The sequence below is a fragment of the Natrix helvetica genome (assembly GCF_964273705.1).
Source record: "Natrix helvetica genome assembly, chromosome: 2".
Classification (NCBI taxonomy): domain Eukaryota; kingdom Metazoa; phylum Chordata; class Lepidosauria; order Squamata; family Natricidae; genus Natrix; species Natrix helvetica.
In genome coordinates this window covers 46821889-46842187 of record NC_138552.1, presented here as the reverse complement: position 1 = coordinate 46842187, position 20299 = coordinate 46821889, and positions in this window count along the sequence as shown.

Below are 20299 nucleotides of genomic sequence, written 5' to 3'. Positions count from 1 at the left end.
TGAGTCACTGCTGGTTCTGCGACACAGGCTGGCATACCACTACCAGTTCAGCCGAACCAGGCCGAACCAGTAGAAACCCACCTCTGTATTTACCCATTCTCCGAATTACTCAAAATTTCCTCTACCAGTTATCCAGAACTGGTCAGAACCTGCTGAATACCACCTCTGATCAGGAGGGAATAAAAACAATATTTTAAAAAAGACCAGGATGACCTTTTCAAATTAAGGCTGGGCAAACATCCCTTTTCAGTGCTTCTTATTTGCATTGCTGATTTCTATGTCTTGATTTTAAAAAAGACAGATGCAGTAAAAAGGTATCTGAAGAAGGTAATGTTGCAGAACCATGAACTGTTCCTTGGCCTTTCCTTCTGTTAGTGACAGGAATAGGCATTTGCCTATCATTTGACTCCCCCTTTATTCTTTGAAACCTTTCTGTAAGCTATGTTAGTCTATGCCCTTATCACCATCTGGTTAGACTTCTGTAATGTGCTCTCCCTGGGCCTGGCTGTATAATGCAATTGATCCAATTTGCCGTGGCCTGCGTACTTTCTGGTTCTTAGCATTAGGATCATATAACATTAGTTTTGCTGAATAAGTGTGGGTTGACAATCAGTTTCTGGGTAATTTTTAAGATGCTACCCCTACCCTATAATTACCATGACCATACAGCCCTTACTATAAATGACAGTCAGAAAGCTGTCCTTTAGGCTTATTTATTTTTCAAAAACCCACTGTTGTGCTTTCTTTCGGTCATTTAACTTTCACCATACAAGTAGTACCACTTAATTCACCATGTTTCATATTCATATAAAATATGTAATTAAAAATAAATAAATTTAGACATGCTGTTTGATTTTATGTAGTTTGATTACAATATGCAATTTTGAACTGTATTTTTTTTCTTGGTTTGGCTGTTGAATTTTCCTTTGTACAGCTTATGTATGTATGTATGTATGTATGTGTGTATGCATGCATGCATGCATGCATGCATGCATGCATATCCAGGGGATGCAGCGGCTCAGTGGCTAAGATGCTGTGCTTGTCAATCAGAAAGGTCAGCAGTTTGGTGGTTTGAATCCCTAGTGCCGCGTAACCAAGTGAGCTCCCATTACTTGTCCCAGCTTCTGCCAACCTAGTAGTTCGAAAGCAAGTAAAAAATGCAAGTAGAAAAATAGGGACCACTTTAGTAGGAAGGTAACAATGTTCTGTGCGCCTTTGGGGTTGACTCATGCTGGCCACATGACCATGGAGATGTCAGCACTGGCTTTTCAGCTTTGAAACGGAGATGTCCCCTAGAGTTGAGAACGACTAGCACATGTGTGCGAGGGGAACCTTTATCTTTAGTATGTATGTATAAATGTATGTATTTATGTATAGATGGAGTGATACAGTTATACCTGTTGGATAACCTGAGTCACAGATCCAGGGGAACCATGATTTTGGGAAGTAAAAGAGTACCCTGAATTGACCCAGTCAAAGAGCATTGGACAGCAATAATTGATACAGTAGGGCCTTCCATCTTCCTTCTACTCCAACTATTGCAAGATCCAAATAATGCTCAATTTTGAGAAATAAAACATGTACAGTATGTGAATAGTCCTGCACCACAAAGGAAAGGTAATTGTTTTCCCTCTCACTTTTCAATCCATCAGATTCTCATTGATTTTGTCATCCAAATGAAAACAGTGGCACAACATTTCACTGCAAGCACTGTACTTCCAGCAAGAGTGTGACATCACCAACCCATAGATGCCACAGCTTTTCTCTATTTCTCCTGCTCCAAGGAAAGCAATTCCAGTGTAAAAGGTGCTCCTTCCTAGCTCATGCATGCATGCCTAGATATGAGAGCTCATACACATCTCTCCCTCTTTGTTGTGATATGAAACATCAAACATTCTGACTTTCTTTGTTGCAAGAAAAACTTATATTTTTCTTTGTTTTCTATAAACAAACACTGCATTCTCCCTTGAAATTCCCCCAGTTCCCCTGAGACTCTCCAAGCTGCTGCTTGATCTTTGTATCATAGAATTCAAGGTACTATTCTTGGACCTCTTTTTCCCCCCTCTCAGGTAATTGACTGATGGGCCAAATTCTCCAAAAAATTCCAATTGCTTATCAGTTGATCGCCTGTACCATATAGCTCCTAATATTATTTAATATGTTGCTATTAATTAGAGATCACTTTCAGATTTCTAGAACTCTTAAATTATCTATACTGTTAACGTGCCACCAAAGTGGCACTGCAAAGAACCGTCAGCTAGTAATAACAGTATTTTTATATTTATATGTATTACAAAGCAAGGTGATTATCAGAAATTCTTGTCAAGTCATGGAACAGTAATAATTAATGGGGTTAAAAAAAATCCAGCCAGCTCTTTGTTTTTTTGTTGAAGTGTAAATTTAACAATGCCTCCTGAGACTTGGGAAAATTACTTTACCATCCTGTCAACTCATTAGTTTGGAATATCTTTGGGAATGACCAGACATGCTGAAAAGACACTGCCTTTCTTTAGAAGGATTTCTGGGAGACTGTCAACTGCTTTTTCTCTCGCAGGTTTTATCATGTCAAGATGATAAGAGAATGTGTCAGTTTTTTTATGCTTGGTAAGCTTAAATTGCTGGCAGAAGTAATGAGAGCAAAATGTAAGCGTGCTTTTACTTCTGCATATTTGGAGAGCAGGTCTTTTCCAAGGTGTGTGGGAATTTTTTCCCCTTAGATTATTCAAATTATTCCCCCCAAAAAGGAGATATATCTTCTTTTTAATGGATCATGGAAAGTATTGCAATACCATCTTATTTTTACTTAGAAGTAAATTCAACTCTGTGGTTATTCCCAGAGAACTAATATAACTAGCTGATAATCCGGCATTGACCGGGTATTTATAGACATCAAAGCATTTATCTGACAGGAAGCCATTGAAAGGGGCCTTTTTCTCCCCCATCATCCCTGCCCTCTCCCTTCCCATGCGCTCCTCTTTCCCATCCTCTCTACGATCCTGGCACATTGCCCCAATTCCATCAGGCGCTTCCCCATTGGTCCACCGGAGGGCAAACTAAATGGCTGGTTTTCAAGAAGAAGCTGCAAAGGAACTGACATCAAAAACAATTGCCATTCTAGGATGCCACACTCACTCTCCTTTACAGCCCAGACTCTCCCTTCTCCCTCCCATAACATCACAAACAATTGCCTCTCTAGGACACCGTACTTACTCTTCTTAACAGCCCAGGAGCTCCAAAGTTATGCTGGAACACACACACTCACACAAACACCCTAGGGTGTCTTAACCCTCAGTATTTGTTTCCAGAGGGTAAGTCATCTATGTACCAAGTTTGGTTGAAATAGCTTGAGACACTCAGGAGTTATGCTGGAATATACATACATACATACTGTACATACATACATACATACATACATACATACATACATACATACATACATTGAAGATTACATTTATATGTGGCAATCTTAATAACCAAAGCAACTCAGGACAGTTTATGTAATAAGGCTGCAATCCTACAATCACTTACCTGAATCTGAATGAGTTTATTTCTGAATAGATATATTTTCAGATTGTAGCTATTTCTATCAGATAGGAAGTACCAAGAGGAAATCTGTGCTCAAATGTTAAGATACAAATTTGTGTGCTCCTGTGTGATTTATTATTCCATTCGTCTTTTAAAGTGCTCCCAGAATGGTTTCCAAGAGCAGTTTTGTAACTGCCCAATATTTATAATACTGTGTAAAATTTAGGACTGTCAATATTCTTCAAACAAAGACGATTTGCAACACCCAGTGGTGTATACAAAAATACCCCTTTAAAAAGGTAATTAAATGGTCATTTCTATTTCCCAGTCCTGCTCAGCTTCTTTGAAAGTGCCTCCAGGTCTGGGGAGGATCAATGTAGAATGGATATGTGTGCCATTCAATCCAAGTCATTTGGAAGCAACTTTTGAAGCAGCCATGCAAGTTTGGAAAAGACTTGGCTACTTTTAACAATTCAGAGGGGTACTTCTGATAGCTCCTTGAATGTTCTGAACCAACTCTTTTGAAGGGTTTGCACAGTGTAGCTATAATATAGAGCACTATAATGTAGAGCACAAAAGAAAAAACATCAAAGGAGTAGCCTGCTTCCAATGCATTATTCTGCTACCATTGTATATAAAGTTGTTGCAACTGATATCTGATGAGCTATCCCTATTTCCTTAATGATAATCATAGAGTACAAATAAGCAATCAGGAAACAATCAATATCAATATAAATTGTAAGGATACAAGCAACAAAGTTACAGTCCTGCAGTCATAAGTGGGAGGAGATAAGTGATAGGAATGATGAGACGACTAATAGTAATAGTAATAGGAATGCAGCCTTAGTGAATGGTTTGACAGTGGTGAGGGAATTAGTTGTTTAGCAGAGTGATGGCATTTGGGAAAAATGTTCTTGTGTTTAGTTGTCTTGGGGTGCAGTGATCTAGAGCATCGTTTTGAAGGTAAGAGTTGAAACAATTTATGTCCAGGATGCAAGGGGTCTGTAAGTACTGTCACAGCCCTCTTTTTGACTCGTACAATGTACAGGTCCTCAATATATTGTAATTCCCCATCTTAAGTATTTATATCCTGTATCTATCCATGCGCTATATGTTAGAAATGACTATATTTCATAAAAAATAAGTAAAAATCCAGTGAGTAATATTAATTAGGCAATTATCTCTAGGTATATTAACAGATTAACAGAGTTGGAAGAGACCTTGTAGGTCATCTAGTCCAATCCCCTGCCCAAGCAGGAGAGCCTACATCATTTCTGACACATGGCAGTCCAGTCTTTCCTTGAAAGCTTCCAGTGATAAAGCTCTCACAACTTCTGAAGGCAACTTCTGGTTAATTGCTCTCACTGTCAGAAAATTTCTCATTGCTAGGTTGAATCTCTCCTTGTTCAGTTTCCATCCTTTATTCCTTGTCTGGCCTTCAGGAACTTTGGAAAATAGGTTGACTCCCTCATCTATGTGGCAGATGTTGATGACTCTGATTTTAACCTTTTAGTCATGTTCGACTCTTGATGACTTTATAGGCAAGTGCTCTTCATGCTACTCTATCAAGCACAGCTTCTTTCAATTGTTAGAAATTCAACTCTGCATCAGATTTGATGTGATCAAACCAGTGTGTTCTTTGCTTGCCCCTTCTTCTTTTTCCACCAATCATTCTGGGGAAGTCCTGGAGAAGAACTGGAGAAAGGCTCCTGTAATAAACACTTTATGTAGCACACAGATTTCCTAAACTGAAAGTTATATTTGGGTAATTCCCCAAGCAATCTGTATGTACCTTTAAATATATATATAATTTACCATCTAAATGTATCTTTACTGGATTCAAAAACTGTCTTTCTGAAAGAAGCAAATGAATGGTGAATTGCTGAGAATCCACATATTTCTAATTACCTACAGAAAGTAGCATTATAATGGCAGAGAAAAGAAATAACCTTGAACAAAAAACTGAAATATCTAATCCTGAAATTGCTTTCCATATTTTATGAGGACTCAGAACAGCAGGTAAAAGATGTTGTGTTTTATGAATACATTTGTATTCATTAATACACCCTCCCCCTCCATGGGTCCAGGGTTTGCAAACAGCAGGGTGGTGACATATTTGAAATGCTGAAAATTTGATATAATTTTGGGAGATCAGAAATTAAAGAAACTTTAACAAATCCTTTAACACATTTAAAAAAATTAAGTACTTGAATTAAATATCACTAAGGCCGATAGTAAAATGTTTATTTTCTCAAAAAAGCCCCCCCCCCAGTGTTTTGCATCATTTGGACTCAAGCTCAATAGCTAATCGCACGGTCATTTGTTTTCTAGAGCTGACTTTGTGCATTGATTCTACTTTGGTTTTACTTTAAACTATAGCGATCTGGGAGTTTTTTGAATTGCATGTGATCTGCAGACTTCATGAGTAGTAATTGTTTTTTCGCTGGTGGAAACTCCTTTCTCCTGTCCAAGTTCCTGAGCTCAAAGCAGCCACTATATTATTCTCTCTTTGAGGTCAGTCTGTCCCTGTATGCATTAGTTTTAACTTAAATCTCACTCCCCACCCCATGCAATCGTGCCATGGCAACATGGAAGAAAGAACATCTAGCTATGAGTAATATGCCTGGTAACAAAAGTAGCTGCATGCTATGATTTCCCCATCACAATTGACAAATTGTGGTTGTTGTTAAATCAAAGAAGGAATAGCAGCAAGAAAGATAGAAAGCCGTTAAAGAATTATGTTTTTTTTTTACAATAAATTTTCAGAACTCACACTTCCCTTTATAGCAGTCTGAGAATTTGAGGGGGAACCATTAGATAATATAGGGGACGTGGTGGCTCAGTGGCTAAGATGCTGAGCTTGTCAATCGAAAGGTCAGCAGTTCAATGGTGCGAATCCCTAGCCCTGCATAATGGAGTGAGTTCCCGTTACTTGTCCCAACTACTGCTAACCTAGCAGTTCAAAAGCATGTAAAAATGCAAGTAGAAAAATAGGGGCCACTTTTGGTGGGAAGTAACAGTTCCTTGTGCCTTTGCCATTTAGTCATGCCAGCCACATGACCATGGAGATGTCTTCAAACAGTACTGGCTCTTCAGCTTTGAAATGGAGATTAGCACCACCCCTTAGAGTTGGGAACAACTAGTACATATGAATGAGGGAAACTTTTACCTTTATTAGATAATACACACAAATAAATTTTCTGAAAAAGGTTGGGTTGTGTATGCATGAGTGCCATAAAATGTATTTTATTTTTAATGTAGGAGTACTGTATTGTGTTGCTCCATAATTGGGGTAGCTCTGGGGGGGGGGGGCTGGCTGGCTGCATAATGACAGTTTTTGCCTTCCCCTATTGTACATTAAAGGAGGAGTTGAGGAAGAAGATAAACACCGACTGACTATCAAATTCTTGGTATTGAGATTTTTAGAATTGAAGATGATTGTGGGTGAGATTCAAGCAACTGAAGCAATTTGTGGGAGGAAATACCAGTAAATGTAAAAAAAGGGATCTGGAAAATGCAGAACAATAGTCACAAGATAATAATGAATACATCAGCTAAGGCCATAGAAATAATTAAGGGAGAAAAGTTGACAAAAATCAGAGGAGATCTAGAGAAAACCAAATAGTTTAATGATGCAAATTTCCTATGACAGATAAGAAGAAATGAAAAGGTGTACCTGAAATTAAAAGTATAAAAATAGAAAAAAAAATAACAGGATAATAATCCCAGAGAAATCCTAGGAACATTCCAATCTTATCTTGTTTTCATAAGGAATTAATGATGGAGCGTAATATAAAAAAAAGGATTGGAAGAGATACAGAGAGAACCTGTAGAAGACCAGTAACTGAGTAATCATTGTTATCTTTATTTTTGTATTCAAAAATATGCCTTGACTAAATGATTAGTTAGAAACATACATTCTGGTCTTTTTATCCAATGACCAACACAGTGTGACACCTAATACGATTGAAGCAAGCAGACTCCGCATCTACACGGCAAAATTTATTCGTTCCTTTGTAATTTATAAGAAAAGGGCATATGCCTAGCCAAATAAATGTTAAAGATTATCAAGTTATTGAATCATGTAAAACAACATAATTCCCAAATATATTTTACAGTTACAAATTCCTATATTTAAATTAACCACACGTTCCAAAAGGCTTTGTTGGTTTTAATTAGAGTTAGCAAATATTTTGCTTCTTTATTCCACTTTCTTTCTCTTTCAGGAAGATAAGAAATGTATATGGACAACCTAATTCTCTAAAGCCCAACAGCAAATAAAACTGCTGTATCTAAAAGTCTGATCTATGACACACTAAATAAAAACTAGAAGCCATAGCTATTTTTCTTCAATGGGATGGCTACGGTAGTGATAATTTACTGTATGCGGTAATCATCTTTGTCTTAGTGAGTCTTTTGATATAAAGAAATTTTGTTTGGTCATAAATAAATTGGCAATGAATACATACACATTTATCACAGAAAAGGTGTACCTTAAATAATAGACAATGTTAAGCAAAGAACTATGGTTCAAACAGATACTATCATGGATATGATGCCACAAATACCATGGACTGTAATGATACACTTCTCAGCTTACTTAATAGTGCAGTGTGGTATTGCAATATTTAAAATATACACTCTTCACTTTGCTGATAGAGATTCATGTAATAATGTTGCATACCCAATTTTTTATTAACCACATGGATTGCTGCATTGTCTGAGGATTTTCTGAAAGTTTTTTTTTAAACAAAGTTTTATTGGTTTTTTTAGTATTTTGCAAAGGAAAAAGGTAGGTGAAAGGTTACAAATTTTGGCAACTGCAATGTGCGGTAGGCGCGCCCCCCCACTCCATACTCATGGTATACATTTACATATAATTCATTATTAAGGAGTAGCATATAGTCAGCATATAAATTCAATTAGTAATTTCGATCAGTTTATGTCAGGTGAATTTTCTTACTCATTTTTGTGATCTGAGCTTTCTCGGTGTTGCCCCAGCTCCCCCCGCTGGCAGGGCTCCGGCCCTCCCGTGTCCTGTGTGTCTGGTGGAGAATCATCAGGTTTTTCTAGGAGTAGTTTATTTTTTTCCATGAAGGCCTGTGCCTCTATGGGTGTATTAATTCTAACTCTTGTCTCCTCCCAGAATATTAGCATACCTTCAGGCATCAACCATCTAAACCACACACCCTTCTGGTATAATTTATTTGCTAATTGCGAATAACTTTTTCTTTTTTCCCCTCACTTTCTTGGGGATCTGTTTCAGAATGGTTATCTCCTTATCTTTGTATATCAGGGCTTGCCCCCTTTGTGTGCTCAAAATTTCATCTCTTGTGCTTTTTTCTGAGAAATTTAATGTGTACCTCCCTGGGGACATTGTGTATTCTAGCGTAGGCTGAGTTTACTCTATAAACCAGGTCTATTTCCCACCCCATCTGTTGCTTCTCTTTCTGGATGTAGTCAGCCAGAATGTTTGTCATGATGTCCCTTATGTTTTCATCATCTGTCTCTATCACATTTTGAAATCTAAGATAAAAAGACATTCTCTCGAACTCTATTTTCATCTGCGGGTGTCAAGTTCTTTGTTTCCCTTCTGCATCCCTTCCATCTCCTCCCTCATCTCAGCCGCCCCACCCTCCAAAAGGTCCAATCTCTGTGAGTTCTTATTAATTTTGGCCTGGTTCCCTTTAATTTCTTCTTTCATCTCCTGCAGTTGTTTCTTTATTTCCTCTTGTCCCTGCAGGAGTTGCTGAAACATTTGTTGAAACTCCATCTCCATAGGTTTAGGTTGCATCAAGGCTGTTATCGTTGATTGTGTATTAGGACTGGAGGTTGCAGATGTCGGGGCAGAGGCAGCAAAGCCAGGCTTTCCAGGAGGTGGTTTTTTAGGTGACATTCTTTGTAGAATAAAAAGTTCAGTCAGTATAGAGAATGGTCAATCAGAAAGGCAGGACAGCCAGGAGAGTCCAAGAGACAGAAGGTCCAGGCAGAAGAGAGTTTTTGTTTCCACTAGACCTGGCAATAGAGCAGAGTTTTTCACTCCAGGGAGATCAAAAGGTAGCAATCAACAAGAGATTTGTCTGAGTAGCACGGAGACAAAGACCGGAAGCCTGAGGTTTTGAAGGTGGAGTCAGATTTCACATTTCATAAAGACAACGGAAGTGTGCCATCCTGCCCTGCCAGCTTCGGGTTTAGAGGCAACAAATAAAGTTTTCAAAGTTCAATGTTCAAAGTTTCCAGATCATCATTGTTTTAAGGTTTAAATGCGAAGATTCAGTTAGTAGGGGCATGACATCATTGGTTGGCTCTCCCCCTCCTCCTCCTTCCCCTGGGGCTAAGAGCTAAATTGTTTTCAGCTGCCTGTCTAAGGGAGGGGGGGAATCCCCCTCCCTCCAGCCGCGCCTCTCCAATTCAAGCCGAAAGTAAAGTTCAAGCAACTGACTTTTTTGTTAAAGTTATTAAAGTTGTTAAAAGGAATGGAGGGAGTTCATGCCTCACCGCACAGCAGCCACATCCTTCTATTCTCTTTTTCTCCGATCAGCATCGCAGCGAAGACGCCGGAGCGTCTCCCCATCGTACTCCCCGGTGCCTGGAGCGAGGCGGGGGGCCCCCCCGCTGGCCGCTGCCAATCCAGGGATCCCCCGCAGTGCTGCCCCTTCGGCAGGACGCCTCTACGGGGTGTCCTGTGCCCCCCAAGGAGTGGGAAGCCCACCGGGGATGCGGGGGGCGAGCAAGGCTTGCCCGTCGCCGTCGGCGGCCGGAACCGGAATTTTCCAGATTTTCTGAAAGTTATCCACCAGTTTCTATTTTATCTGATCAAACAAATCAAAATCATGTCAAAGTTATAGCAGTAAATTAAGTCCTATGGGTGTGAATTATTTCAAGATTTACTCTTTAAGTAGAAAGCTAAACATTATTTCACTGTGGGCCTACCCCTGCATAGGCTTCAACAGAGCTTGAGAAGGCAGCTTTCAGGTCAGCTTCTGCTCCAGAAGAAAGATTACAGGATTTTCTCAAGACTTCCAAGGTAGAAATTTCCCATCAATGGGAACTTCTACTTCATTGTATCTCTGAACAAATAAGAAGCCCAGATTGAGCTTTTTTTCCTTTTTTGTATTGGCCAGCTGATTAATTCTCTTTTATTCATCTACCAATGCTTCAGGTCTTAGACTTACAGGTTGTCCTCACTTAATCATTAGTCATTCAGTGACCTTTTAGTTTGTAGAGATTCTCGGTCATCCAGGTCATGGTTGTCCCAAAAGTACTTTTTCAGGAGGCAACTGGACTTTTTTGTTTTGTCTTTGAAGACATTTCGCTTCTCACCCAAGAAGCTTCTTCAGCTCTGACAGGATAGTGGGTAATGTAAGGATTTATATTCCTTATAGACAGCTGGTCATTTGCATCCTTTTAGAGGATCATTGAAGCCTTGGAGATTTATCCTTGTCCTCAGAGCTGGATGACTAAGAATCTCTACAGTCTTTTAGCTATACAATTTGAGATGAATGCCCTTTGAATGGTGTGGGAGTAGGAATGGATTTACAGAGAAAAAAATGCAGACCACAGGAACCAGGAGCACTACTAAGATGACTCTGAGGACACAGATAAACCTCCAAGTGCTTCAATGACTCCCTAAAAGGATGCAAATGACCAGCTGTCTGCAAGGAGTGTAAATCCTTCCATTCCCCACTATCCTGTCAGAACTGAAGAAACTTCTTGGATGAGAAGCGAAACATCTTCAAAGATAAAACAAGAAAGTCTAGTTGCCTCCTGATAAAGAACCTTTGGGACCTTTTAAACTTATGAGGATGCTGAACAAATGACCTTTTTTTTTTGCTAGCTTCCAACAAACAAACTCAAAGGAGAAGCCAATAGGAGGTCACAGATGGTGATATCCTTTAATGATCCAGCGTGTTTTGCTTAATGGTGGCAACCAGAGTGCTGGAATTTCCATCAGTAAGGACAGTCATGTGTTATCACACTTAAAATCACATCCCTTAGTGATAGAAATTCTGGTCCCAGTTACCATAGTTAGCTGAGGACTCCCTGTACTTTCTTTTTTAGTCTTTCTTTTTTATTTCTTTCTTTTTATTTTATTTGGTTTGTCAAGCATGTATGAGTAAACAAGTATCACTATGAATATAACATATAAACATATAAGTATAATCAGGTATAAGTATATACATATGAAATGAGTACAAATAAATGGGAAGAGTAGGACAGAGATGGTAGGCATGTTGGTGTGCTTATACATGCTCCCTTACAGTATGGATTCCAGTCAGATGAACTGTATTTGAGAATTGGTCTGGCAAAGCTTTTGTATGCCCTGGTTTGCAGTACAATGTTACTGGAGAAGAAGCTTCACAAAATTAGGTTAACAACTCTTAATGCCTTTTTGGCAATGCTGTTACAGTGAGCTCTGGTGCTTAATCTTTTGAAATGAGTACTCCTAGGTCCTTGACAGAGTGAGGGTCATCTATGAGGTCATATCTGCCCTGATTGCATTTGGTGTTCTGATTTTTGTTGCCAATGTGTAATGAAGAACATTTGTTGGTTCAGATTTGAAGTTGCCAATTGTTTGACCATTCTGACACATAGTCAAAATTGCTTTGCAGATTTTTGGGACTTTGTTTCAACCTCTGGAGGAGTTCAGATTGGAGGGGGGGAAATTCCACCCCCCTTGGAAAAGCGGCACTTGGAAAATCTCTCCCTTTTATGGGGGAGAGAGAAAGTTTAAAATCTACTTTCACTTCCCTTAAATAATGGGTTTTTTTTTTTCTTGACTACAACTGCAAGAGAAAGGATGACTGAACTGATTCTTCTCTAAACTATCTATGGGAACTTTGATTTTGTTGTTTCCTGACCATCTGTACTGGCTGAGCCAATATGGCCAACTTCCTCCTTCTTCTTTGTCTTTATGAATGAGACTCTTCCCTTGGAAAACTTTATGGCTTTCAACTAATTTCCACCTCAGAGATCTCCAGGAGCCTCTTTAAATATGTTTTTCCCCTGGATTTGGAATATTTTGACCCACCTATTTGCTTTAGTTTTGTATCAGATGATTTATTCTCCTTTGGACTTGCTTGCCTGATGATCCCTGCCGGCTGTGCTCTCCCACAGACACCATTTCTTTGTATAGAACAATCTCTGAGCTTCATGATGGGCCCAAAGAAGTTACTGCCTGGTAAGGCCTCATCGGCCCCAACATCTTCCACGTCCAGCCCCATTGCTCACCAGTCACAACTGGGATCTTTTCTACAACCTAAAGCCTCTGAAGAGAGTGCAAAGGATTTGTCTATTCATCAGATGCTTCAAGTCATCTTAAAGGGACAGGACGAAATCAAAAAACAACTGCAGGATTTAAATGAATAGCTCAGAGAGACGAAACAGCAAACCACATGGAATGAACAGAGGATAGGTGTACTGGAGGAGGGTGCGGTTGGCATGAGAGACGAGATGAAGACAATCCAAAGGGGGAATGTAGAATTTGGAAATCAGATGCTAAAAATGGACTTTGAAAGGATGTATTTTTTCCTTAGGTTCCAAAACTTGCCAGAAGTTGAGAATGAAGATCTTAAGGAGATTATGATCACAATACTAGCAGAATATATTAACAGAGATAAACAACAGCTTTGGTGGGATATTGACATGATCTATATGGTTAATTCAGCCTATGCAAGAACACACAATGTTCCAAGGGAAGTTCATGTTAAATTTCTTAGAAAACCTACAAGAGATGAGGTTCTAGGAGCTCAAAGGGGAGGACCATTAAAATATAAGGATAAAGAAATAACCATTCTTAAACAGATCCCAAGGAAAGTAAGACATAATAGAAGGAAATATTCCTTCTTAGCAAAAAAAATATACAATAATGGGATCTGGTTCAGGTGGCTGTTTCCAGAAGGCATGTTGATTTTCTGGGGTGGCAGTAGAATTAGAATCAACACAGTAGTGGAAGCAGAGGCTTTCACTAAAAAACACAGTGCTCTCTTAGGTGAAATGGGGGATGTTACACAAGAAACAAAGGAGGGGGGGCTGAGGCCCTGCCAATGGACAGGGGGGAGGATGCGACAACTAGAAGACTCAGATCACAAAAGTGACTTGAAACATTACTGCAATTGTTGTTACAATGTACCTTTATGGAAGTGATACAAAACAAATGATTGAAACATACTGATGATTTTGTGTTAAACTCAAAACTGCTAATACTTATGTAAATGTTGATATTTTTCTATTTTTGTTTGTAAAAGTTGTGAGACCTTGGGGGCTTCTCGCCCCACACGATGTAGCTGTCAAAATGTTCTATAACCCTATAATCCCTTTTCCCTGTAAAACTATAAAAATCAATAAAAATTTGAACAATAAAAAAATTGCTCTGCAGAGCAGTCAGTGGTGTTAAATAGTTTTACATCATCAGTGAAGAGGACACAATTACTTATAATATGATTGCAAAGGTCATTTATGTAGATTACAAAGAGAGTGGGTCCTAGAATGCTACCTTGGGAAACACCGTTGTTAACTGGTGTAGGGTTTGATAGGGCACTCATTATTTTGACTACTTGTTGCCTGTTTGACAGGAATGCAGCTATCCATTTGTGCAGTGATCTAGAAATGCTATAAGAACGTAGTTTTAATAGTAGTTTGTTGGTACCACTAAATCAATGGCTTTGCAGAAGTCTATGTAAATTGGATCTAGTGCTTTACTCTGGTACTTGCTCATTATGTTCCAGATGTCTTATTTCCTGATGAGTCTACTTATGATACTGTAAATTAGTCACAGGCTATGCCTTTGCAGATGCTCAAGCATATTGATCTGGTCTCTAAAGGATCTGTTGCTTCATTTTTGTTCATTGTTGTTCAAAGATCACTTTTGGCTTTATCTAGATTGCTGACTTCTTTGGTGTTCATTCTATGTGTCATTTTCTTGTTCCATTTCAAAATTGCTCTTTTTGCCGCATATTTAAGATGCTATATTTTTTAATTTCATGTTTGTTGTACTTGGTTTTGTACTGGATGTCCTTCAAGCTTATATATGCTCTTTCAAGTTATCCCATTCTTGAATATTTTTTTGAGTTTGGTATGTTAGCATCCCACCGTTGTTTTTCTTATCCCTGTGTAACAATCAAAGGAATAGGAAATCTTTTCTACCCAGATAGATGATTCCAAAACTACAGATCACCAAATAGAGGGAGGGAGCTAATTCCATGCATCTAAATGAGCTAAGCCTATGCTTTTCTTTATAGTTAGTAGTTAGTACAAGGCATGATTAACTTTTTGTCACATTAAAGGAGATCCATGTTAGTCTAAAAAAATCTGATGGCATCTTCTTCAACTAACAATTTTGTTATAAGACATAAGCTTTTGTGAGTTTCACTTAACTTCATCAGATCCAGAGTGGCTAGATGCACAGAAGGAGCTATATTTCACAAACTTTATCTCTTACAATAAAACTTGGAATAGTTGGAAAAGTTGTTCTAGTACTATAGCTTTGCAAAAAAGCAATGCTACAGTGACGTGCAGTCAGGTGAGGCAAGTGAGGCACAGCCTCACCACTCTCATCATGAAAAAAAAAAAGTAAAAGGAAAAAGCTGAGCTAGTTGCTGCCTCACCGTGGATGACTCTGCTTAACCTCACTGGTGCTCTCCCTCCCCAAGTGTAGTGACTTCTTCCCCAGGCCCCCATTCATTTCTCTCTCTCACACATACAGCTGGATAAAACTATATAAAAATCTAGCCCAGCTTCACTGATTACAAGTTTGAAAAGGCAACGTGGCTCCACCTGCAATCAAACTACACTTGGGGAGGGAGAGCACAAGTGAGCACTGAGGAGACCACAAGAGGAGGCAGGAAGCCAGGCAAAGAGCCATGCTGTAGTACACACACTTCCCCCCAGCCTCTTTCTTTTGGAAGGCTCGGCTTGGCTCCCCTCCGGCTTCTCTGCCTCTCCTCTCACCCCAGCCTGCCAGCAGGAGGTGGTGGGTGGGCTTTATTGTGTTCCAGGCATTTCCCACCCAGACAGCAGGCTGCATTTGCAATAGTGGAGGTGTTTGGGAAAGGCAGCAGGGGAATGGGAGTGGTGGTGGCAGAGGAGCTGCTTTCAAGCCACTGGAAAAGATATCCAATCCAACTTTTGTGTGTGTGTGGGGGGTTTGTTTGAGAGTGAGTGAGAGAGGGAAGGGGTAGGAGAGATAGTTCAATCCAACTTCTGTGTGTGTGTGTGTGTGTGTGTGTGTGTGTGTGTGTGTTTGATAGAGGGAGAGAAAGGGAGAGAGGGAGGAAGGAGGGGAAGGAGAAGAAAAAGAAAAAAAAGGAGCAAAGGAGAAAAACAAATGCTGTCGCTTTAAATCGGAACTGAACATGCCTGGCTGTGGAATTCTGGGAGTTGAAGTCCACAAGTCTAAAAATATTTGAAATCCAGCACTGTGTCAGTGCCTCACCAGTCATAAACCTCACCGCACGTCACTGCAATGCTAATATACATGACATTGGATTCCTACTGGTAATCTCATCTAATTTGAAGGGCTGAAATGGCCATTCATTAGATTGACCTTAAATTAACTCATGGGTAAATTTTTAATCCTAAATAAAACAGTCAACCTGATCTGGCATGCTGCAAGGCCTTTTTAGACCAGAACAAAGGTCTGAGTCATGAAATGTTCAATATATATATTTCTTTTTTAAAAAGCCATGTTGGACGAAGCTTTTCTCTGATCTAGGATCTCCAAATGGAAGAGTCATCTCCACTCCATGGATATTATCAATAATTCTCTCTTTCACTATATTTAGCATAACAATGCAAGTATAGTCTTGTACAAAGCCTATTGTAATAATAAAACCATTGCTATTTGAATTGTTTATATGTATGTGCCTTGCTAGCTCTATTAAAAACAGCAGCAAACCTGTCATACTCAATCAGACATCCAGAAGCTAGTTTTCTGCCAAAGACTAAGTGATAGTAGGAATAATCACTTTACTATTTTCCTATAGAAGGACTAACCATGAAGATTATCAGCAGTTGCCACAAAGAAGAGGGAGTCAAGCTATCAAAAACCTGAGGCCAGGACAATAAGCAATGGATGGAAACCAATCAAGGACAGAGCAACCAAGATCTAAGGAGAAATTTCCTTACAATTAGAACAATTAATCAGTGGGAAAACTTGCCTCCAGAAGTTGTGAATACTGGAATTTTAAAGAAGAGATTGGACAATAATTGTCTGAAATGGTATAGGGCTTCCTGCCTAAGCAGGGAGTTGGACTAGAAGACCTCCAAGGTCACTCCTTCCATGTAAAGCTCAAGACCCACCTCTTCCAATTAGCTGGCCTGGCTCAACCATAATTTTATCCTATTGCTCCTGACGGGTTTTTAAATTTTTAAATTTTGTAATTGTAACTGAGGGTGTTTTAAATAGTTATTTTAATTTTATTTTTATATATATTTATGAGTGTTACCTCCTCCAGGTACATGTATGTGTATGTGTTTATTTGTATTTGTATATGTATTGTATATATATATGTATATTGTATGTGTTTTATTGTACGCCGCCCCGAGTCCTTTTGGAGAGGGTGCGGCTAACAAATTAAATTTCATTTCATCATTTCATTTCACTTTCAACTTTGTCATTCCATTCCATTCTATTCCATGCTCTTATAAAGGCACAAAATGAGATATTAAGAATATATTAAGAATCAAGAACAATGAGTTAGCAAAATTGCTGAATGTGATCAAGATACTGTATCAAATGAGAGATTTTAGCATAAAACATTTTAAATAAAATGACTTAGAACATAAAAACAATGACTGAAATAGTTTTATATTCAAAATAAATAGTACAGACAATTGTATATTAAGAAATATAAATAGTCACAGAATAACATCCAAAACCAATAAAGAAGGAATTTAAGACAGAAGAATGACCTTAAAAATGTAATCAAAAGAAATATAAAAGTTATATTGGAAATGTTTATCTCCCAGAAGATGCCATAATTTTTCTGATTGTATGCTACTCAAATTATAGCTTACTATGAATCCATGGAATAGGTCACAGATATTTTTACTTTCATCAGAGTTAAATAATGGAAAAAGAAAGAGGAAAAAGGAAAAAAATAAATTGAAGAATAACAGAAAAGAGTTCTGAAGTTTAGTGAAATAAGGAATGTGCAATGTTTTCTTATATTTTCTGGAAAATATTTTTATAGTGATCAGAGATATTGCTCCATTACACATGCAAAGCGTGGAATTTCAACCGTGCAGTCATTCCATCCATCTTGATTTTTTTAAACAAGAACTCTTTTATCATTTCCTTATATCTCTCTGTTTATTCACCTTACCATCTCTAAGGATTCTATCTCCTTTCCATCCGGCAATTTTAATTTAACAGCTCCTCTGGCTTGCATCAGCCTTTTGTGTACTTTTTATTTATTGCATTTTTATTTGTCTTTCATTTGAGAGCTTAAAGTAATGTACACAGAAGTCTTCGACATACACGCAATAATCTATTACCAATGCCTCCATCGCAAAGTAGTCTGGCAGAGATCCTTTTGGACAGAGAGGTGGAGAGCTGACAAACAAGTAAGAGAAAGGAAACACTGAACTCTAGAAAGATATAGAGAACCTTCTGAAGTTCATTCTTCCCAAACTTGAAGATCTAGTGATAGGGATTAAAAAAAGAAAAATAAAACAAGGGTTTGGGGAGGCTGAACACCAACAGCAGCTGCCTCATGAAGAGCCAGGTTGAGTGCCTGTCAACAGCAAAAGAAGAAGACAGCAAAGGTCCACTGAGGATGGCAAACTGCAGGGTGGCAGGGGTGCAGGATGGCAGGAAAGTAGGGATGGTGAGATAACCCAAAGCGGAACCCAAAAAGGTAATTATTGGGGAAGATGTCTATGGAAATTCTCAGTCATCCAGGTCATGGTCATCCAAGAAGCTGAAGAAGCTTCTCATCCAAGCGTTGAAGTTGCCTCTTGGATGAAAAGCAAAATGTCTTCAAAGAAAAAACAGAAAGTCCAGTTGAAAGTCCAGTCACCTTTGTGATTAGGGGGAGATAGGTAAGTGGGGGAGACTGCATGCATATTTATTTAGACTGGCAAGGGTATTCTAGCAGGTGCTTTCTAGGCAAGTTTCTCCTCGTGCTAGAGACCATCTCCCTCAATCCTCTTCTCCAACTATCCCACTCTGATCCCTTCATTAGAGCATATTCATAGGCACTGATTCTGGGGCTCATATTTATTCAAAAGGAGACAGGTGTTCCTTCACCACAACTTTCCTCTCCTTCTCATGTGGTTTCTATTTTCTACACAGATAAACGGGATAATCTACATTAGCTAATTAGAGCATCATTTACAATCAACTCAATAGATTTCTAGAAAGAGTGTGAGAAAGAGGTTTACAAACAGTATCTCAATGGGTAATTGTAAAACTTTACAGTTAAAGAAAATAAGAAATCAAATAGTGCACATGAATGATAGATTAATTAATTAGCACATCTGGAATCGATTGTATTGGGAATACATTTTCTTTCCAATTAGGTTAATACACATATTGTTGTTGTGCACTTCGGATTTGCCCTAAGAGCATTTTCTTTTGCTTTTCAGCTTTTTGCTAATTGTACATACTGTATGTGTGGATATTGGCTCATCTTTCTTAAAGTGCCTTATACCTCGCCTAATCTCTATTTTGTTTATTATCTGCACACATTCTTCAAAACAGAGGCAGCCGTAGGGATCAATTTAAACATTGGGTGAAAGCCAACATCATGCAGGCAAGCTTTGCTTCACTTCTTCTTGAAGCTTGGCAGCAACCTATACTCTCCCCAGATATGCCCTGGAAGGAAAAACAGATGGGTCTTTTTTAGGGGATGCCAATCCATCAGTAGACACAAAATCGGGGGGGGGGGGAAATTCCACCATAAGAAGTGTTTGCAAGAAAAAAAACATCCCAGCTTATGACCAAAAACTCCCAAACACAAGATCCATTCAGCCAATGCTTAGTGCAAATGTGATGAAAATAAGATGTGAAAAAGCATATGCAGAGTGATCTTGCAAATTAACCATAAAGCGATCTTTTCCGCAATCTCTTTCTAAATCTTAGATACCTCCCAGGATTTCAGAAAACTGCTATGTCTTAAGTGCTAACATGCTTAAAATTAATATAATCAGTGGCTAGGTTCACATTTTGTGCTAAATTAGGTACAATATCAATGACCTGTTTCATGCAGAAAATTAAATTATAATCTATGATTATATCTATAATGACTGGTAAGGTGTAACACCTAAAGAAATCAGATTTTGGTTTAGAAACATGCGAGACTCACCCAGTAAGTAAGTCGTACAAAAATGTATATACTATCCTACTTTGGATAATATGCACAGATCTATTTATTTTAAGGAGGCTCTAAACCTGAGAAAGGCAGAAAGAAAAAGGACAACCAGCAATGAGGTGGATGGATTCAGTTACAATGGCAACGATTGCACTGTTAAAAGATCTGAAACACCAGGTTAGGATTTGAGGGTCATGGAGAAAATCTTATGTGATTGTCAAGAGTTAAGACATATAATCAAACAATATACACCTTGTGTGTCTCACGATCATTAGATCTTATGCCTAGAACTTTAATATAGCATATTTTGTAGGAGAAGAGCAGGCAGAGCCAAGAGGCAGAGCTAAGTATGTCATCAGTTTAGAGTTGTTGCATTCCCACAAGTGTTCCAAATTCAACCCATCCTGAATTCCGTGGGCCCTCATCAGGCACCAATTTAGTAGTGAACTTTATCTGATTAG